We start from the raw sequence: 20,385 nt of genomic DNA, 5'->3' as shown, positions 1-20,385 counted from the left end.
AGTATTCAATTTGGGTTTGAAAAATTTCACTCTTTTCAAGATTAGCATATAATTGATTCTCTTTCAACAATTTGAAAACCAAAGATAAATGTTCATAATGCTCGTTCTCATTCTTACTAAAAACCAATATGTCATCAAAGAAAACAATTACACAATGTTGATGCTTCAAAAATATGTAATTCATCTTACGACTGAATGTGGCTGGTGCATTAGTTAAACCAAAAGGTATAACAAGGAATTCATAATGTCCAAATTGAGTTCTAAATGCAGTTTCGAAAATATCAGGTGTATCTAGTTGTAATTGATGATATCCGGATTTAAGATCTATCTTGTTAAATATTGTGGCCCCTTATAGTTTATCCATGAGGTCGTCTATCCTAGGGATCGGATATCTATTCTTGATAGTGATCTTATTTAGGGCACGATAATCAATGCACATCCTATAAGTATTATTTTTATTTTTAACTAATAGGACAATTGCACCAAAAGGAGAACTACTAAGCCTAATGAGTCCTCGGGTTAACAATTCTTCAACTTGGGTTTGAATTTCTTTCTATTCAATTTGATTATGTCTATAAGGTGCTTTACATGGTGGTTGTGAACCAAGAATTAAGTCTATTTTATGATCTTCAAGACGTGTAGGTGGCAAACCAGGTGGTAAGTCAACAACAAAACAATCTTTAAATTGTAAAAGAAATTGTGCGTGCCTAGGATGCATCTGATTTTTCTTAGCTTCAATTCCATTCACCCATATTAAGTATGTTTTTCTACATTTTCTTAATGCACGTTTAGCCTGTGTGTAACTAAGTAATAGAAAATTATCAAAAGTGTGAATACCATGTAATGTGATTTGTTTTTCGTTAGAATGAATATTTATTGAATGCGTGGAATAATCCATATTGGGATTATATTTATGACACCAAGGCATTCCTAAAATAATGTCACTAGATTACAAAGGCACAACCAAGAAATTTCCATGCTCAACATAATCGCCAATTTTAATTTCTAAATTATGAACTTCTTGTGTACCATTGTATCTTGTACTTGAGAATGCAGCCTTGATGCAATAATGAGTTGGAACAGTATGTAAATTCAATTCTTTGCCCAAAATCATGTGTGCTCCCATCATCATATAAAACAATATTTTCTTTACCATGCACAAGACATTTCATCTTTAATAAAAAATGAGTATTTGACATACCTGGTAAAGTATCTAAAGTAGCATCGATATCGTCATCATCTTCTATGAAATCTGGCATTTCTTGATGGTCTTCATCTTCAATTTCTCCCAAGTAGTTGATGTGAATAGTTGGTTTTTTGGATTGGCAATTCACCGCTAGATGTCTAGGTTCATGGCACTTATAGCAGACTATGGGTTTGGCTTTGGAAACATTATTGGTAGTAGCTGGGAGTTTAGGTATGCTAGAATTTGGCTGGAAAGATGGCTTAGGATTTGGATTTGTGTTTGATGGTAAAGCAGGGGGTCATGTCCAGGATTTATAGAAAGAAGATGGAATAAAGTGATTTTGATTAAATCTTTGAAAGTTAGAATTGAATTGCTTTGTACCGAAGTTACCATTAGTTGGGAATTATTGTGGTCGCTTCTCTTGTCCTCGAATTTTGTCTTCAGCATCATGGGCCAAAGAAATCGCATCCTCGAGAATCATTGGCTTGAACATGTTCACCTCCACATAGAAGTGACCAAGCAAACTAGACATAAACTTACACTTGTGGATTGCCTCAAGTACATCTTCAAGCATTCGAAGTTGCAATAAGGTGTTCCAGACGCTCAATGTATTGTGAAATAGGCTCACGATCTCTTTGTTGCAGAAGATCCCACTGTTTGATTGCTTTTTCATGGAATTGAGGTGGAAGAAAATTTTGCAAAAATTTCTTTTGAGAAGCCTCCTAGGTAGTAGGACAATCAATACTCTTGCAGACAACAGTCCACCATAATGATGCACTGTCCACTAAATGGTTAGTGACACACTTGAGTTTGTCTTTTTCGGCATACTGTTCTTCATGGAAATAATCATCGCACTTGCTGATAAAAGTGAGAATAGTCTTTCTGTCACATAGGCCATTAAAAGTACGGAATTTGAAATTCATTTTACTTATCTTGGCTTCTTTCTTGATAGATCGTGCTTCAAGTGTTGCATCGATCATACGTCATATAACATCTTCAGGTTGCGGTCCATCTTGTTCGATAGTAGATCATGAAAGAGTAGCCAGTTGAGCTTGCAAAGTTTGACATGCTCTTCATTCCTCTTGAAGCTGCAACATTATTAGATCCAGTGTTTGCTCCACCATTGGTTCCGGTAAATCGCCTTCAGCCATAAAATCTTCCATATTTTGATCAGACATCCTGCAAAATCTCAAACAACCTCGCACACTCAAAATCTTGTTAGTGGGATGAGCGTTGCTCAAGGTTGGGTTTACAAGGCTTGCTTCTTTTTTTAAAAAATTATGGCTTTTTGCGATCTTTCTTCTTTTTACGGGTACGAAAATTGGTGAAGTCCTTCTTCTAAAGAATACTTTGTGCTTGTAGACTACATATAGCAATCTGTTTGCTAGAAATTGGCTCTGTCAGAGTGCAGGTACGAATAGGGGCTTGTAGGAAGGTTGGAAATGAGTTCGGAATTAATGTAGCGTAAATAGCTGCTGAGAAGGAGATTTAAAGAGTAAATTCTTAAGCTTTAATCTAAGCTTCAAACCTTAAGTGTAAGCTTTTTAATAAAATCCTTTGACCAAACGAATTTATTGTGACAGGACGTCAGGAGCTTTTTGATGACGCCGACGTCTTGCAGTATGTCTTGCCGGCGTCGATTGCTAAGATTAAGAGAGTTAAGCTTTATTATAAAGCTTATTAAGCTTTATAACCTCCAAACTAATGAAATTTTCTTGTCTTCTTCTCTGAGAAAAATGTCTTGATAAAGGAGCTTGGAAAGTAGTCCTCCATCGCCAAAGAGTGGTCCTTCGCAATCCAATAGCATAGCAGGGGGTTCTTCACCGCTATAGGAACACGATGTTATTGACAGTTCGTTGCGAGATTGACTGTAGAGCCTGTTCGTTCCAGGAGCTTCGCCTTCGCGCGAGATGGTAAGCGATTGGAAGCCCTTAATCTCAACTTTGCTCTGATACCACTGGTGCACAAATCAGATGCTTGATGCGTACGTAGCAAGTGTCGAAAGGTCCCCAAGAAAAAAAAAAACTCTACTTAAGCTCAAAAACGACATAAAGAAAATAGACAAATTGGGTAAAATATCCTTGACTTATGATTTTTATGCCAACAAGTACTTAAAAATAGCCAAAAATTACGAATATCAGGGAAAAATAGACTTTGTCGAAGGCAACTGTGGCAATCAGTATGATTTTAAGAGAAAAGTCCATAAAGCGCTAGTGCTAATTTTCATGGGAAATCAAATGGTGGCGGATGGTCGAGCTGGAGTTTTCCTAGATGCAAAACGACATCAAGAATCCAACACAAGTCTCAGATCCCAATTCCGAGGTCATTGTAACGTGTCCACATGTTCACTTGTAGGACACGTCTGTAACATGTCCACTTGTATCTTCAGGACACGTCTTAGCAGTCCATCGGAAAGGATATCTAGAAAGCTCCGCCCGGCACTCCCATGGAATGTTATGGGGTTTGCAGTCTAGGGCTTTTCGAGTCTGCCATGTAGTGGAAGAATTCTGGCCATTCCCACTTAGGATCCGACCTGAATTAGGGTTTTCCTTATTGGTCATTTCCTAATGGCAAACTAGCGTCGGACCCAAGCGAACTACTTTACGCAGAAACACCAGGTCCGAAGCGGATTCACGCCGTACTTGGTTCAAGGAGAATGGGAAATGAGAGGGATGCAAAGCTCAACCTCTCTGCCATAAGGCATAGTCTGCAAAGCTCAACCTCTCTGCCATAATGCATAGTCCCATTCCGTTCCCCTAAAACAGTGTAAATCGGAATCAATCGTAACTCTAGGTCAACACTTTTGTTGTTCATGTTCTTTGACGATCTTCCTGCTATCCATCATGATTTGAGAAAAGTTCCCGGCCAACTGGGACCACCCATCCGTAGGATGGACCTATGGCCCATCCTCCGCACTTTCCTCGGGTTGTTTTAGTTATTTAATTACCTAACACATTAGTTGGACATGTATCAATCAGCTTCTTTAATTAACCCGTTAGGCACTGGTTCTTTCACGTAATCTTATCACTTGACATAGAAAAACAATATCAAATAAGTTCCTTATTAACAGGTTATCATATTTATCTTTGAAATACAAAGGGTCCAGCCCGTAGGCTTATCCACAATCCGCCCGAAGGCTATCCAGCAATCCACAGGGATCACTAATCCAAGTTTCCACCCCTAGACTAGTATGCGGGCCTCGAGATCCAATCCTGAGTCACGTTAGCCTCTTGTGCAGGGCCCGGAAGGCGAGGGATTTACAGCCAAAGCCCCCCTGGCACCCAAGCATCCTCCTGCTCCAAGTAACGCTCAATGGAGAGACCTCTCACGGCGGGTTCGGTCCACTTGCCCAGCGCGGTTAACAACCCCCTTGGTTAGGGTCAGGCAGGCAGTCGGGAGTAACTGAAACTGCCTCTCCCTTTAGGCCTTCAACCTGAAGTATAGATATCCATTTATCTTTTAATTCATTGATCAAAACAAAGCCAAACAGTGCTCTTAAATCTGTAACAAGCACAAACAGTTTCATTGGTTGTTTTTGTTGGCAAACTACAAAGGAATGAATCCTTCCTTTCGAATGCGTCCAGGACTCGATCCGGGATGACTTGCAACTTGGCAAGATCCCCTATATCCTGGGTTAGGATGTACTCTATTAACCCGACTTGGTCAAACCTTAAGTTCATTGGTTATTTCAGTTTATCAGTTGGTCTATTGCTTCTAAGCAATCTTCTTTACTCCAAAAAGATACTAAATTAGGATGATTATTCATCCTCTTGCAAGATAACTTGCGTAAGGACACGCCAACCTCATTGCGAGAATTCGGCCATTCTCTTGTGATCCAATCACAAGATCATATGACTCCATACTTGCTGCACAAGTGTCGCATCGAACTATGAGACTTATTCTACTCATTGAACGGAGTCACGAAACAATATGTTCCTGATTACATTAGGCTGACGTCGTTAGACCTAGGGTTTCCAAGTTCCATCTTGTAAGAATCTTAGGGACAACCCTAGCTCACTTTCCAAATATGTTTCACTGTCCCTACATTTCGGTGAAAGTGGGCAAGTATTTAGGTATAGGAGTTTCAATACGTAACAATTAGGTTACGTATTAATTCCTAGTAAATTTCTTGGAATTTAACTCATTCTAAACGAGTACTTTGCGGTTTAGGTGTTTTAGGTTTATGCCAATTTGTTTAACTCTAGAAGATAATTACGTGATCATTTTCACATGACTCGTTGTCTATGCGTAATTTGATTTTTCAACTCTAACTTGTCGATTTAAGGTCAGGCATAGGTTAGGTTAATTCCAACTAATCTTCCTATAACTGCAAACAAAATTCATGCTAGACAAGCAACCTTTTTCTTGATAATTTATGCAATTGACAAACGATAATTTCCTAGAGTTATGCATTGTAAGAATCATTTCATGCCTTGCACTTTCCATGATGATTCCTTGCGAAGAGGATATGGGTCAATAGTGCGATATGCAGTTTATACTTCCGGCCTTTAAACAAAGTATACTATTTTAATGGACATTAATCTAATTTTTAATTCATTTCTATGCATAAAGCTATTTGCTAGAAATGCATTTATGCTTCCTTTATTTTGCAGGTTTTATTGAAAGTATTAATGACTAAGTTCCTTCGCGTCGTGAGCATTTAGGACAAAAATATATCCTATTTCTAACAATTAACCTTGCATGATTGAATTACAACAATACCAAATAAAAATTAGGAAGGAAAACCTGGGCTTGGGGTGAGATATCCACATGGATGCCAGGAGAAGACCCTCCCACGGCTGTGCCTTGGACTTTCTTAGGAGGCATCGCAATTGTAGTCTTTCTGTCGTGGAAGCAGCTTTACAACTTCTTTTTTTGAAATTCAACCGTGGCTCCCTTTTTGCAATAACTTGCACCGTCCTTTACAAGTTTCTTTTGCTTCCCTTCGTGGAGACTCTTTGAAGGGATGGGTGTATGGAGGAGGGAAGAACCACAGAAAGGGATCTAGAATCGGAAAAGGGAGTATTGTGAAAGCCCTCCCCAAGTAGGGCACGTTTTTACACGGAAAAAGGGTCCTAATGGGGGTTCAAGGGGGAATTTCGAGGAGGGGAAAGGAAAAAAAAACTTAGGAAGCCCTTTAGAGGGATTTTAAGGACATGGGGAGAAAAAAAAACCTTTAGGTAAAAACCCTTTTATGGGGGGGAAAGGCCCTAAGGGAGCCTTAAAGAGGAATTTATGGGGGGGGGGGGGGGGGGATTTGGAGGCCGTATGATGGCAGCGACGACCAGGCGGCTGGGCGGCTCCTCCTTGAAGTAGGCAATGATGGCAGTTCGGTGGCTCTCTCCCAGCCCTCACGAGCATGGCGAATTCTCTCCTCTTAGCACAGCAGCGGCAGCACTCTATCTACCTCGCGATGCCTTTTTCCGAGCCTCTCCCAACAGCGACTTAAATAGGGGAGGGGAGGGGGATCCTCCCTCTCCTACGCAGCAGCACGCATGGCCTCGACTCTTTCATGAGCTCCAGCGTGCTGCATTCCTCGTGGCTTCCCTCCCTCCCCTCCAGCGCGACGTTGGCCGATGGAGAAGGAGGGGATTTTAAAAAAAATTACCTTTATTTAATTGAAAGGAATTATCCCTATGACTTATCCTACCCTTAAGAGGGGTTTCATATGCGAATTGCATATTTATCCTTTTGGAGTTGTTACATTCTCTCCCCCTTGGAGGAATCGAGATGTCCTCATCTCAAGATAAACTGGGGATATTGATGGTTGAGAGTGCCTTCATCTACCCAAGTGGCATCCTCTTCGGGATAATATTTCCACTGGATGAGACATTCTCTTAAGGTTCTGGATCTTAATTGTCTCTCCCTAACATCTAAGATCCTTTGAGGCCTTAGTTCAAGGACTCCTTGACTAGGCATTACAATTTGTTGGTCATCAAGTATATGGTTAGGATTAGGTACATATTTCTTCAATAGGCTGATATGGAATACATTGTGAACCCTTAGGTTCTCAGGGAGTTGCAGTTTATAAGCATTAGGTCCTAGGCAATTGAGGATCTTGTACGGTCCACAATACCTTGGACTTAGCTTCTTGCAATCTCCTAAAGATAGGGAACTCTTTTTAGGGCGTACGCGAATGAAGACCATGTCTCCTTCTTCGAAGACTCTATCTTGACATTTCAAATCCGTGTATGCCTTCTATCTATCCTTGGCAGCTTGGATGTCCTGTCTTATTGACTTTATTTGGTCATCCATCTCTTCCAACATCTGCCTTGAAGCTTCAACTCTTAAGGTTGGATCTGAGAAGTTTAGGGGACTTTGACAGTCATGACCATACAATGCTTGGAAAGGGGTCATCTGAATGCTTTGTTGGTAAGAAGCATTGTAGGCAAATTCAACCAAAGGCAAGTATTGAATCCACCTCTTCGGCTCCTGACAGCAGCATGCCCTAAGCATATCCTCGATGACTTGATTTACTCGCTCTGTTTGGCCATCCGTTTGGGGATGGTAAGCAATGCTAAAGTAGAGTTGAGTCCCAATGGCTTCAAAGATAGCTCTCCAGAAGTGTGATGTGAAGAGAGAATCACGATCACTAATGATTCTTTTGGGTAAACCATGTAGCTTGAATATCTCCTTGATAAACAATCTTGCAATTTCTGAGGCTTTATAGTTTGTCTTTACTGGAATAAGGTGTGCAACCTTAGTAAGCATGTCAACCATAACCATGATGGAGTTGTATCCTCCCTGGACTTGGGGTAGGCCTACAACAAAATCCATACTAATGAATTCCCATTTCATTTGGGGAATATCAAGTGGTTGCAGTTTCCCTGGCATCTTGACATGTTCGGCTTTGATACGTTGACAAGACAAACACTCGGTGACATATTTGAGAACGTCACCTTTGAGCCTTTCCCAATGGTAGCTCTTCCTAACTGCATTGAGAGTCTTGGCATAGCCAGGATGTCCTGCAAAAGGGGAGTCATGAGCTTCCCACAATATCTTCGGCTTGCTGGTATACATAGCCTTGTTCTATAGTAGACAAGTCCACTATTGATAGAAAATTCATGATACTTAGCCCGCAGCTTTTGATTCTGATCCTTGATAGGGATCTCCCTTATCATTGTTTGGTAGGCCCGATCATGGCATGCATCCTCTCTAGCTAACTCAAGTATTGGGTTGTTTGGCATAGATACTTTTGTAGCTAGAGATCTGGCTGTTGATGGATTCTGCAAGATTAGGGAGTTAAGGAATGCCTTGCGACTAAGTGCATCGGCAACTACATTCTCTTTTCCTGGTCGGTACTTGATTTCAAAGTCATACTCCTCCAGTACTTCTATCCACTGACGTTGCCTCATGTTGAGCTCGTTCTGGGTAAGGATCCATTTGAGACTCTTATGGTCAGCTACTAGCATAAACTTGTTACCCAATAGGTAGTGTCTCCAAACCTTTAGAGCATGGATGACACCTAGCAATTCCATATCATGGCTACGTAGCATAATTCTTCTCATGACTCTTTGATTTCCTTGAAGAGTATGCTACAGGATGACCTTCCTGCATGAGCACACATCCCAAGGCAAGTGTGCTAGCATCAGTTACTACCTCGAACTCTTTATTGAGGTCTAGAAGTTTTAGAATAGGTGCTGATACCAAAATTTTCTTCAATCTGTCGAAGCTATTTTGTTCCAGAGTTGACCATGCAATGGAAGTTTGCTTCTTCAGTAAGTCTGTCAGAGGTGCTGCAATCAAAGTGTAGTTTTTTATGAAGACCCTATACCATCCTGTCAATCCAAGAAAGCTGTGTATGTCTTTGACAGATGTTGGTATGGGCCATTCTAGCACATCTTTGACCTTGGCTGGGTCCACTGAGATTCCATCCACTAATATTATGAATCCCAGGCAAATGTGCGAAGAAGAAGAAGAGGAAGATCCGACGATGGAAGCAGAATTCGAAAGAGTGACAGTCCATGCCGCTTTACACAAGAAAGGGCCGAATCGCCAGTTCTCGGTGATTCAGACACCGTCCGACTATCAAGGTAAAGGTTTCAAGACCTTGATTGATTGTGGCAGTACGCATTCCTTTATCTCACCAGCATGTGCAAAGAGATTAGGAATAATCACAGTAGAAGCACCCACCCTGCTTGTGGAATTGGCAAATGGTCGTGAGGCTACTTGTACCAGGAAAACTACTAAGGTGGAATTCTTACTGGGAGGAAAGAAGACTTCGGTCAAATTCAGAGTCATGAATTTAGGTATCCATGAGCGTCTACTCAGAATGGATTGGCTTAAGCCTAACGACGCCCACATTCACTGTGGAAAGAGTCAAGTTTCCTTTCGAAACTCTGAAAGGAAATTAGTCACAACTCAAGGTGAGACTAGAGTGCCGAGAATCCAATTGGCCAAAGTATCTCGAATCATAAAAGGAGTTAAAAAAGGATTACCTATTTACTTGATCAAACTCAACAAATTAGATTAGAAGCAAGAGTCTCATGAAGGACCTTCTTGGCTAAAGGAATACGCGGACGTATTCCCTGAAGAGTTGACTGAACTTCTGCCTCAGAGAGAAGTGGATCATGAAATTAGGTTAGTACCAAGAGCTGCGCCAATTGCAAAGAGACCTTATAGAATGTCCATACTAGAAGCAATTGAGCTGAAGGAACAACTCAAGCAATTACTAGATCAGGGCTAGTTCCGGCCTAGCAATTCACCGTGGAGAGCTCCAGTACTATTCCAGAAAAAGAAGGATGGGACGCTTCGACTATGTATTGATTACCGAGGGTTGAATCAATCGACAGTCAAGAACAAGTATCCTATTCCTAGAATAGATGAGCTTCTTGATCGTCTTCAGGGTGCGAAGATCTTCTCCAAGATTGATCTCAGGTTAGGTTACTATCAGATAAGGATCAAGGAAGAAGATATCCCAAAAACGGCCTTCAATACAAGATATGGGCACTTTGAGTTCCTAGTTATGTCATTCGGGCTTACGAATGCACCTGCCAACTTCAATAGGTTAATGCACGATATCTTTAGGCCATATCTTGATGATTTCGTGCTTATCTTCTTCGATGACACTTTCGTCTATTCTAAACAGGAAGAAGATCATGAACCCCAACTTTGCATTGTCCTTGACACAATGAGGTCACATAAGCTGTATGCTAAAATGAAGAAGTGTCCATTCTTCAAGCATCAGATTGAATATCTAGGATTCATAGTATCAGCAGAAGGAATATCAGTGGACCCAGCCAAGGTCAGAGATGTGGTTGAGTGGCCAACACCAGTATCCGTCAAAGAGATACGTAGCTTCCTTGGATTGACCGGATGGTATAGGGTCTTCATCAAAAACTATGCTTTGATTGCAGCACCTCTGACGGACTTACTGAAGAAGCAAACTTCCATTGCATGGTCAACTCCCGAAAAAAATAGCTTCGACAGATTGAAGCAAAGTTTGGTATCAGCACCTATTCTAAAACTTCCAGCCCTCAATAAGGAGTACGAGGTAGTAACTAATGCTAGCATTCTTGCCTTGGGGTGTGTACTTATGCAGGAAGGTCATCCAGTAGCATACTCTTCAAGGAAATTGAAGAGTCATGAAAAGAATTATGCTACACATGATCTAGAATTACTAGCTGTCATCCATGCTCTAAAGCTTTGGAGACACTACCTGTTGGGTAACAAGTTTACTCTAGTAACTGACCATAAGAGTCTGAAATGGAACTTTACCCAGAACGAGCTCAACATGAGGCAATGTCGGTGGATTGAAGTGTTGGAGGAATATGACTTTGAAATCAAGTACCGACCCAGGAAAGAGAATGTAGTTGTCGATGCACTTAGTCGCAAGGCATTCCTAAATTCCCTAATCTTGCAGAATCCATCAACGGCCAGATCTCTAGCTACAAAAGTATCTATGCCAAACAACCCTATACTTGAGTTAGCTAGAGAGGAAGCATGCCACGATTTGGCCTACCAAACAATGCTAAAGGAGATCTCTATCAAGGAGCAGAACCAAAAGTTGCAAGCTAAGTATCAAGAATTTTCCATTAATAGTGGACTTGTCTACTACAGAACAAGGCTGTGTATACCAACAAGCAAGTCACTTAAGCAGAAGATATTGTGGGAAGCTCATGATTCTCCTTTCGCAGGACATCCTGGCTATGCTAAGACTCTTAATGCTACGATTGGGAGAGGCTCAAAGGTAACGTTCTCAAATATGTCACTGAGTATTTGTCTTGCCAACGTATCAAAGCCGAACATGTCATGATGCCAGGGAAACTGCAACCGCTTGACATTCCCCAAATGAAATGGGAATTCATCAGTATGGATTTTGTTGTAGGCCTACCCCAAGTCCAGGGAGGATACAACTCCATCATGGTTGTGGTTGACATACTTACTAAGGTTGCACACCTTATTCCAGTAAAGACAAATTATAAAGCCTCAGGCATTGCAAGATTGTTTATCAAGGAGATATTCAAGCTACATGGTTTACCCAGAAGAATCATTAGTGATCGTGATTCTCTTTTCACATCACACTTCTAAAGAGCTATCTTTGAAGCTATTGGGACTCAACTCTATTTTAGTACCGCCTACCATCCCCAAACGGATGGCCAAACAGAGCGAGTAAATCAAGTCATCGAGGATATGCTTAGGGCATACTGCTGTCGAGAGCCGAAGAGGTGGATTCAATACTTGCCTTTGGTTGAATTTTCATACAATGCTTCTTACCAGCAGAACATTTAGATGACCCCTTTCCAAGCATTGTATGGGCATGACTATCGAAGTCCCCTAAACTTTTCTTATCCAACCCTAAGGGTTGAAGCTTCAAGGCTAATGTTGGAAGAGATGGATGACCAAATTAAATCAATAAGACAAGACATACAAACGGCTAAGGATAGACAAAAGGCATACGCGGATTTGAAGCATCAAGAAAGGGTCTTCGAAGAAGGAGACATGGTCTTCATTCGCGTACGCCCTAAAAAGAGTTCTCTATCCTTAGGAGATTGCAAGAAGCTAAGTCCAAGGTATTGTGGGCCATACAAAATCCTCAAAAGCCTAGGACCTAATTCTTATAAATTGCAACTTCCTGAGAACCTAAAGGTTCACAATGTATTCCATATCAGCCTATTGAAGAAATATGTACCTAATCCTAACCTTGTACTTAACGATCAACAAGTTGTAATGCCTAGTCAAGGAGTTCTTGAACTAAGGCCTGATAGGATCTTAGATGTTAGGGAGAGACAATTAAGATCCAGAACCCTAAGAGAATGCCTCGTCCAGTGGAAAGATTATCCCGAAGAGGATGCCACTTGGATAGATGAAGGCACACTCAACCATAAATATCCCCAGTTTATCTCGAGATGAGGATATCTCGATTCCTCTAAGGAGGAGAGAATGTACTATGTCAAACGTTGAAAAATTTATGGTAAATTTTTTTAAATTCACCGTCGGCGACGGTCATGCAAGAGGATGGAGAAGGAACTAGTAGGCCAACAAGCTCCTCGCTGGAGCTTGCTCGGCCTCATGATCATGCAGGGCGACACGAGGGGAGGGAGGATTTCCTTCCCTCTCCCTATAAAAACCCTCACCTAAGGGAAGGCCAAGAAGGGAGGGAGAAGACGACGCTACCAGTCGCTGCCATGGAGTGAGGAAGAAGGGAAAGGCGGAACGTGCCATGTGAAGGGAGAGAGCTGCCAGCTGACACAGCAGCGCCGCCGCCTACAACCGTCGACCCTAATTCGCAGCGCCACCTGCCCGTTGCCAACGCAGCATTGAAACCCCCCCCTGCCATGTTAAAGCATAGAAGCTTCTTAAGGGGGCTAATTAAGCCCCCTTTCACCCCCGCCCCGTATCCCCTTTTATCCCCCCCCCCCCCCCCCGGTTTTATCTTCTTAAGGGCCTTTCACCCCCTTATTGTATCTTTCAAAATCCTTATTATTACCCCCGTGTCCTAAAAATCCCCAAGGCCTCCTTCTTATGTATTTCGAAACCTTTCACCCCCCCTCGTGTTTAAAGGATCATAAGCCTCTTTTTTTCCCTATAAAGAGCGGGCTTAGAAGTCCTATTATTACTTTTCCCCTGTGATTTTTAAAGTCACTTAGCCCTTTCCTTGAGTCCCCTTTTCGTATTTTCTAAACCCTCAAGCCCCCTTTTCCTTGGAACTACACCCCCGTGCTAATCCCTCAAAACCCCTATCTCTTACCTTGGAACCACCCCTATTTCCTTCGTGTTAAAACCTTCCCTAGTCCTTCCCTTATGGCATATTGAAACCCCTTCCCTCCAAGCTGACTTAAGGTCCTTCGACCTTACTTATAACTTTTACGATTACTCTATTTTCTCGTCCGCAACTTGTGTTTTTCCATCCCTTTTTCGTTCCTCGTTTGAACGAGTCATTAATAGACCATTAAGCCTTTCCATGGCTTCAATGAGTCTTAGTCGTAGAAGACTCTGAAACACCCTTTCGAATTTCCCCGACTTCCAAGGAGGGAGCCTTCCAAAAATTACTATCGACGGGCGGTGCAAGGGAGCAACGGTGAATTCCAAAGAAGAATTATAAAGCTGCTTCCACAACTGAACGACTACAATTGCGATGCCTCATAAGAAAGTCCAAGGCACAGTCGCGGAAGGGTCATTTCCCGGTATCCATGTGGATATCTCACCCCAAACCCAGGTTTTTTCTTCTTAATTTTATATTGTTGTAATTCAATCGTGCAAGATGAATTGTTAGGAATAGCATATATTTTGTCCTAGTTGTTCACGACGAAGGAATTTAGTTTAATGGAACATGCAAAATAAATAAAGTATAAACCTTTTTTTTTTCAAAATAGCATTATGCATTGAAATGAATTATGAGCAAGATTATTTACCCATTAAAGTAGTATACTTCGGTTAAGCCTAAAAGGTATAAAAGTTCCATCTTGCACTATTAATCCCTATTTTTTTTACAACGAATCATCATGGAAAGTGCAAATCATGAAAGGATATTACCTTCTAAAGTTCACCAAATTAATATAGACTTAGAAATACCTATGCTGCAAAATATTCATTGGGAATGAATTAAAATCCAAGAAACGTTTATACCTTAAATACTTGCCCACATTCCCTAATTGTAGGGTTAGTAAATTGTAAACGTAAAAGAAACTGGGATTTGTCCCTGAGTTTCTTAAAAGAAAATAATAAAGCTAGGAACCCTAGGCCTAACAATGTCAGCTTAAAGAAACTGAAACGGATTGTTTCGTAACTCGATTATCACATAGTGCGATGCAGGACTTGCACAGCAAGTACGGAGTCATATGGTCTTGTGATTGAATCACAAGAAGAAAGGCTAAATTCTCGCAACAAGGATGGCGGATCCTTACGCAAGTTATCTTGCAAGAGGATGTATACTTTGATATCCTTCTGAGTAAGGAAGGTTAAAAACCACAAACTGAAGTATCCAATGAACTTTAGGGTTTGATCAAGTTGGGTTAATAGGGTACGCCCTAACCCAGAATATAAGGGATCTTGCCAAGTTGCAAGACACCTCGGATCGAGTGCTAGATGCATTCGAAAGGAAGGATTCCTTCCTTAGCAGTTTGCCAACAACAAAATCGATCAATGGAAATGTTTGTGCTTTCTAGAGATTTTAGAGCACTGTTTGAATTGTTTGACCAATGAATTACAAAATAAATAAGTATCTATACTTCAGGTTGAAGGCCTGAAGGGAGAGGCAGCTTCAGTTACCCCCGACTACCTGCCTGACCCTAACCAAGGGGGTTGTTGACCGCACCGGGAACGTGGACCGAACCCACCGCGAGAGGTCTCTCCGTTGAGCGCTACTTAGAGCAGGAGGACACTTGGGTGCCAAGGGGGCTCTAGCCGTAAATCCCTCGCCTTCCAGGTCCTGCACAAGAGGCTAACGTGACTCGGGATTGGATCTCGAGGCCCGCATACTAGTTTTTAGGCGGAATCTTGGAAATAGTCATCCCTATGGATTGCTAGATAGCCTTCGGGCGGATTGTGGATAAGCCTACAGGTAGAACTCTTGTATTTCAAAGTTAAATATGATGACCTGTTAATAAAGAACTTGTCTGATATTGTTTTTCTATGTCAAATGATAAGATTACGTGAAGGAACCAGTGCTTAATGGGTTAATTAAAGAAGCTGGTTGTTACATGTCCAACTAATGTATTAGATAATTACATAACTAAAACAATCTGAGAAAGTGCGGAGGAGGGGCCATGGGTCCGTCCTACGGTTGGGTGGTCCCGGTTGGCCGGGAACTTTTCTCAAATCACGAAGAACAGCGGGATGATCGTCAAAGGACACGAACAACAAAAGTGTTGACCTAGAGTTATGTCTTAACCCGATTTACGCTATTTTAGGGGAACGGAATGGGACTATGCCTTATAGCAGAGAGGTTGAGCTTTGCATCCCTCTCATTTCCCATTCTCCTTGAACCAAGTGCAGCGTGAATTCGCTTCAGACCTGGCGTTTCTGCGTAAAGTAGTTTGCTTGGGTCCGATGCTAGTTGCTATTAGGAAATGACTAATCAGGAAAACCCTAATTCAGGTCGATCCTAAGTGGGAACGGCCGGAATACTTCCACTATGTGGCAAAAGCGGAAAGACCTAGATCGCAAATCTCGTAACATTCCATGGGAGTGCCAGGTGGAGCTTTCTAGACTTCCTTTCCGACGGACTACTAAGACGTGTCCTGGATGACACTAATGGACACGTTATAGTTGGTATCAGAGCCGACCAACAACGGAATTGTTTTTATGAAATTATAGTAAGATGAAGTAAAGCAAATGTTGTTGTCCAAACATTTCCTTACCTTCAATGCTGTCTTGCAGAATTACGAAGCGTGGAACAAGTTCTTGGTATTTCGAGTCATGTTTATGACTGCAATGCATTCTCCGCATTATCGACAAAGGGTTGAGATGATGAACATCCTAGAGAAGATCTATAATCCATCACCTTTGTACATGGAACGAAGGTGGACGGGTGCTTCAGGAATCTACTATATAGCCGCCCACCGGTTTGCTTATCTACAGACCAACCTAAAGAGGATCAAGTGGTTGGAAGACCTGAAAGTCATGAAGCTATTTGTTTTTGTGGAAGCTGACGTAAATTCAACTTTACATATTCGAGGTCGAAGGATTGAGATGAACTCATATGTATATGAGGAAGTAACCCACGTAATCCCTGCTGATAGGATTAAAGTGTTGGGCCGCCATGAGAAGTATGGATTCCAACGGAAAGGATATCCTGAACTTCCAATGACTTATCGATTCCTGAAGATCCATGACCCAAAACCTTACTATTACACAGTTCCTGTAGATAAATGCAATACAACGTTCTTCTCCCCAAACTAAATGTAGCAATTGGCTTATCATCGCATGAAACGTTGTATTCAAAAGGGCTATGCCCATATAAATACAAATAAAAACTTCTTTTTATCAATGTCTGGTTGTGCATAAGAGTTGATAAAAAGTTAAGTAGCTACATTGTTTACGAGATAGCTGAATTAAAGATGTAATATAAATCAATAACGATTATCATATAATAATGTTAAGAAACCTGTATCCAAACACAAGCCTAGATACAGGTTCCTAATTCTCCTCCTACATCAAGTACTGCTATAATCCAGGAGAAGAAGTTCCTTCTCAAGCAGATTAAGCCACCCGAGTTTGACGGGAGAGGCAGATTCGTCCAAGCTGATGCTGAAATTTGGATTGAATCCATGGAGGATTACTTCGAAGCAGCCGGTACTGCACCCGCCAATCAGGCTATGCTCGCCAAGTTAAAGCTCACCGGCAAAGCCAGACTTTGGTGAAAGCAACGGCGCAGGGATCAAGGGATCACAGAGGGATCTGTTACCTAGGAGAAGCTGAAGAAAGCCGTGCAGGGAAGATACTTGCCACCTGCATATCGCACTCAGAAGATGAATGAGTTCTACAAGCTAAAACAGCTGGGGCTCACTCTTGACGCATACTACTCTAAATTCGTCTCACTTTTAAAGTATGCGCCACAGATGGACATGACACAGCAGGTGTCCAAATTTTGTGCGGGTTTAAATCCACCAGTAAATACCCGTCTCAAATCTATGCATCCATCAGATCTTCAGGATGCACTCATTCGAGCGGTGCCTATAATTCAAGAGGTAGAGTCTAGACCAAGGGGTAACAAAGCTTGGTCTTATAATGACACGAACAGAGGAGCATTCAGACCTCAAATTAAGAGAGTTCAAGGTCATAATCAGGGACAAAGAAAGAAAGCAAGGATGAATAATGTCAACAACTTTGATCCTACTCAAAGTAATGGCCAAAACCTCTCTTGTTTCCACTACGACGAACCCGGTCACTTCAAGAGGCAATGTCCCAAGCTTGGTGGAGGACATCGCCAAGTGCCTTTCCAAGGAACAGGCCGTGGTCAAGGAGGTGCTACCCGAGGAAGAGGAAGAACCGCCTACATTGCCAATAGGCAAATGTGCAAAGAAGAAGAAGAGGAAGATCCGACGATGGAAGCAGAATTCGAAAGAGTGACAGTCCATGCCGCTTTACACAAGAAAGGGCCCTTAAGCTTCTTAGAAGCATAGAAGGTTCTTAGAAGAAGCTTCTTAAGGGGGCTACTTAAGCCCCCTTTCACCCCCCGCCCCCCCCGTATCCCCTTTTATCCCCCCCCCCCCCCCCCCCCCCCCCCCGGGTTTTTAAGACCCTTAAGCCCCATTTATCCCCTCCCCCCCCTGGTTTTATCTTCTTAAGGGCCTTTCACCCCCTTATTGTATCTTTCAAAAGCCTTATTATTACCCCCGTGTCCTAAAAATCTCCAAGGCCTCCTTCTTATGTATTTCGAAACCTTTCACCCCCCCTCGTGTTTAAAGGATCATAAGCCTCTTTTTTTCCCTATAAAGAGTGGGCTTAGAAGTCCTATTATTACTTTTCCCCCGTGATTTTTAAAGTCACTTAGCCCTTTCCTTGAGTCCCCTTTTTGTATTTTCTAAACCCTCAAGCCCCCTTTTCCTTGGAACTACACCCACGTGCTAATCCCTCAAAACCCCTATCTCTTACCTTGGAACCACCCCTATTTCCTCCATGTTAAAACCTTCCCTAGTCCTTCCCTTGTGGCATATTGAAACCCCTTCCCTCCAAGTTGACTTAAGGTCCTTCAACCTTACTTATAACTTTTACGGTTACTCTATTTTCTCTTCCGCACCTTGTGTTTTTCCATCCCTTTTTCGTTCCTCGTTTGAACGAGTCATTAATAGACCATTAAGCCTTTCCATGGCTTCAATGAGTCTTAGTCGTAGAATACTCTGAAACACCCTTTCGAATTTCCCCGACTTCCAAGGAGGGAACCTTCCAACAATTACTATCGACGGGCGGTGCAAGGGAGCAACGGTGAATTCCAAAGAAGAAATATAAAGCTGCTTCCACGACCGAACGACTACAATTGCGGTGCCTCCTAAGAAAGTCCAAGGTGCACTTGCGGAAGGGTCATCTCTCGGTATCCATGTGGATATCTCACCCCAAACCCAGGTTTTTCCTTCTTAATTTTATATCGTTGTAATTCAATCGTGCAAGATGAATTGTTAGGAATAGGATATATTTTGTCCTAGTTGTTCACGACGAATGAATTTAGTTTAATGGAACATGCAAAATAAATAAAGTATAAACGTTTTTTTTTTTCAAAATAGCATTACGCATTGAAATGAATTATGAGCAAGATTATTTACCCGTTAAAGTAGTATACTTCGATTAAGCCTAAAAGGTATAAAAGTTGCATCTTGCACTATTAACCCCTATTCTTTTTACAACGAATCATCATGGAAAGTGCAAATCATGAAAGGATTCTTACGATGCTTAAACTCTAGGAAGTAATCATTACTAATTGCATAACTTAGCAAGGGAAAGGTTGCTTATTTGGCATGAGCTTTGTTTGCAAGGAAAAGGAAAGATTAATTGAATTAACCTAACCTCAAATGATAAAGTTTAGGATTGAAAAATCAATTGACACATAGGTAACAAATCATGCGGAGGTGATCTCGATATTACCTTCTAAAGTTAACCAAATTAATATAGACTTAGAAATACCTATGCTGCGAAATATTCATTGGGAATGAATTAAAATCCAAGAAACGTTTATACCTTAAATACTTGCCCACATTCCCTGATTGTAGGGTCAGTAAATTGTAAACGTAAAAGAAACTAGGGTTTGACGTCCCTGAGTTTCTTAAAAGAAAATAATAAAGCTAGGAAACCCTAGGTCTAACAATGTCAGCTTAAAGAAACTGAAACGGATTGTTTCGTAACTCCATTATCGCATAATACGATGCAGGACTTACGCAGCAAGTACGGAGTCATATCGTTTTGTGATTGAATCACAAGAAGAAAGGCTAAATTCTCGCAACAAGGATGGCGGATCCTTACGCAAGTTATCTTGCAAGAGGATGTATACTTTGATATCCTTCTAAATAAGGAAGGTTAAAAACTAGAAACTGAAGTATCCAATGAACTTTAGGGTTTGACCAAGTTGGGTTAATAGGGTATGCCCTAACCCAGAATATAAGGGATCTTGCCAAGTTACAAGAAACCCCGGATCGAGTGCTGGATGCATTCGAAAGGAAGGATTCCTTCCTTAGCAGTTTTCCAACAACAAAATCGATCAATGGAAATGTTTGTGCTTGCTAGAGATTTTAGAGCACTGTTTGAATTGTTTGATCAATGAATTACAAAATAAATAAGTATCCATACTTCAGGTTGAAGGCCTGAAGGGAGAGGCAGCTTCAGTTACCCCCGACTGCATGCCTGACCCTAACGAAGGGGGTTGTTAACCGCGCCGGGAACGTGGACCGAACCTGCCGCGAGAGGTCTCTCTGTTGAGCGCTACTTGGAGCAGGAGGACGCTTGGGTGCTAGGGGGGCTTTGGCCATAAATCCCTTGCCTCTCGGGTCCTGCACAAGAGGCTAACGTGACTCGGGATTGGATCTCGAGGCCCGCATACTAGTTTTCAGGCGGAATCTTGGAAATAGTGATCCCTATAGATTGTTGGACAGCCTTCGGGTGGATTGTGGATAAGCCTACGGGCAGAACTCTTGTATTTCAAAGTTAAATATGACGACATGTTAATAAAGAACTTGTCTGATATTGTTTTTCTATGTCAAGTGATAAGATTACGTGAAGAAACCAGTGCTTAATGGGTTAATTAAAGAAGTTGGTTGTTACATGTCCAA

Source organism: Lygodium microphyllum, chromosome 21, assembly GCF_053477565.2.
Source record: "Lygodium microphyllum isolate KBCC chromosome 21, Lygodium_microphyllum_v1.1.10, whole genome shotgun sequence".
NCBI classification, from domain to species: domain Eukaryota; kingdom Viridiplantae; phylum Streptophyta; class Polypodiopsida; order Schizaeales; family Lygodiaceae; genus Lygodium; species Lygodium microphyllum.
This window is presented reverse-complemented; position numbering follows the sequence as displayed.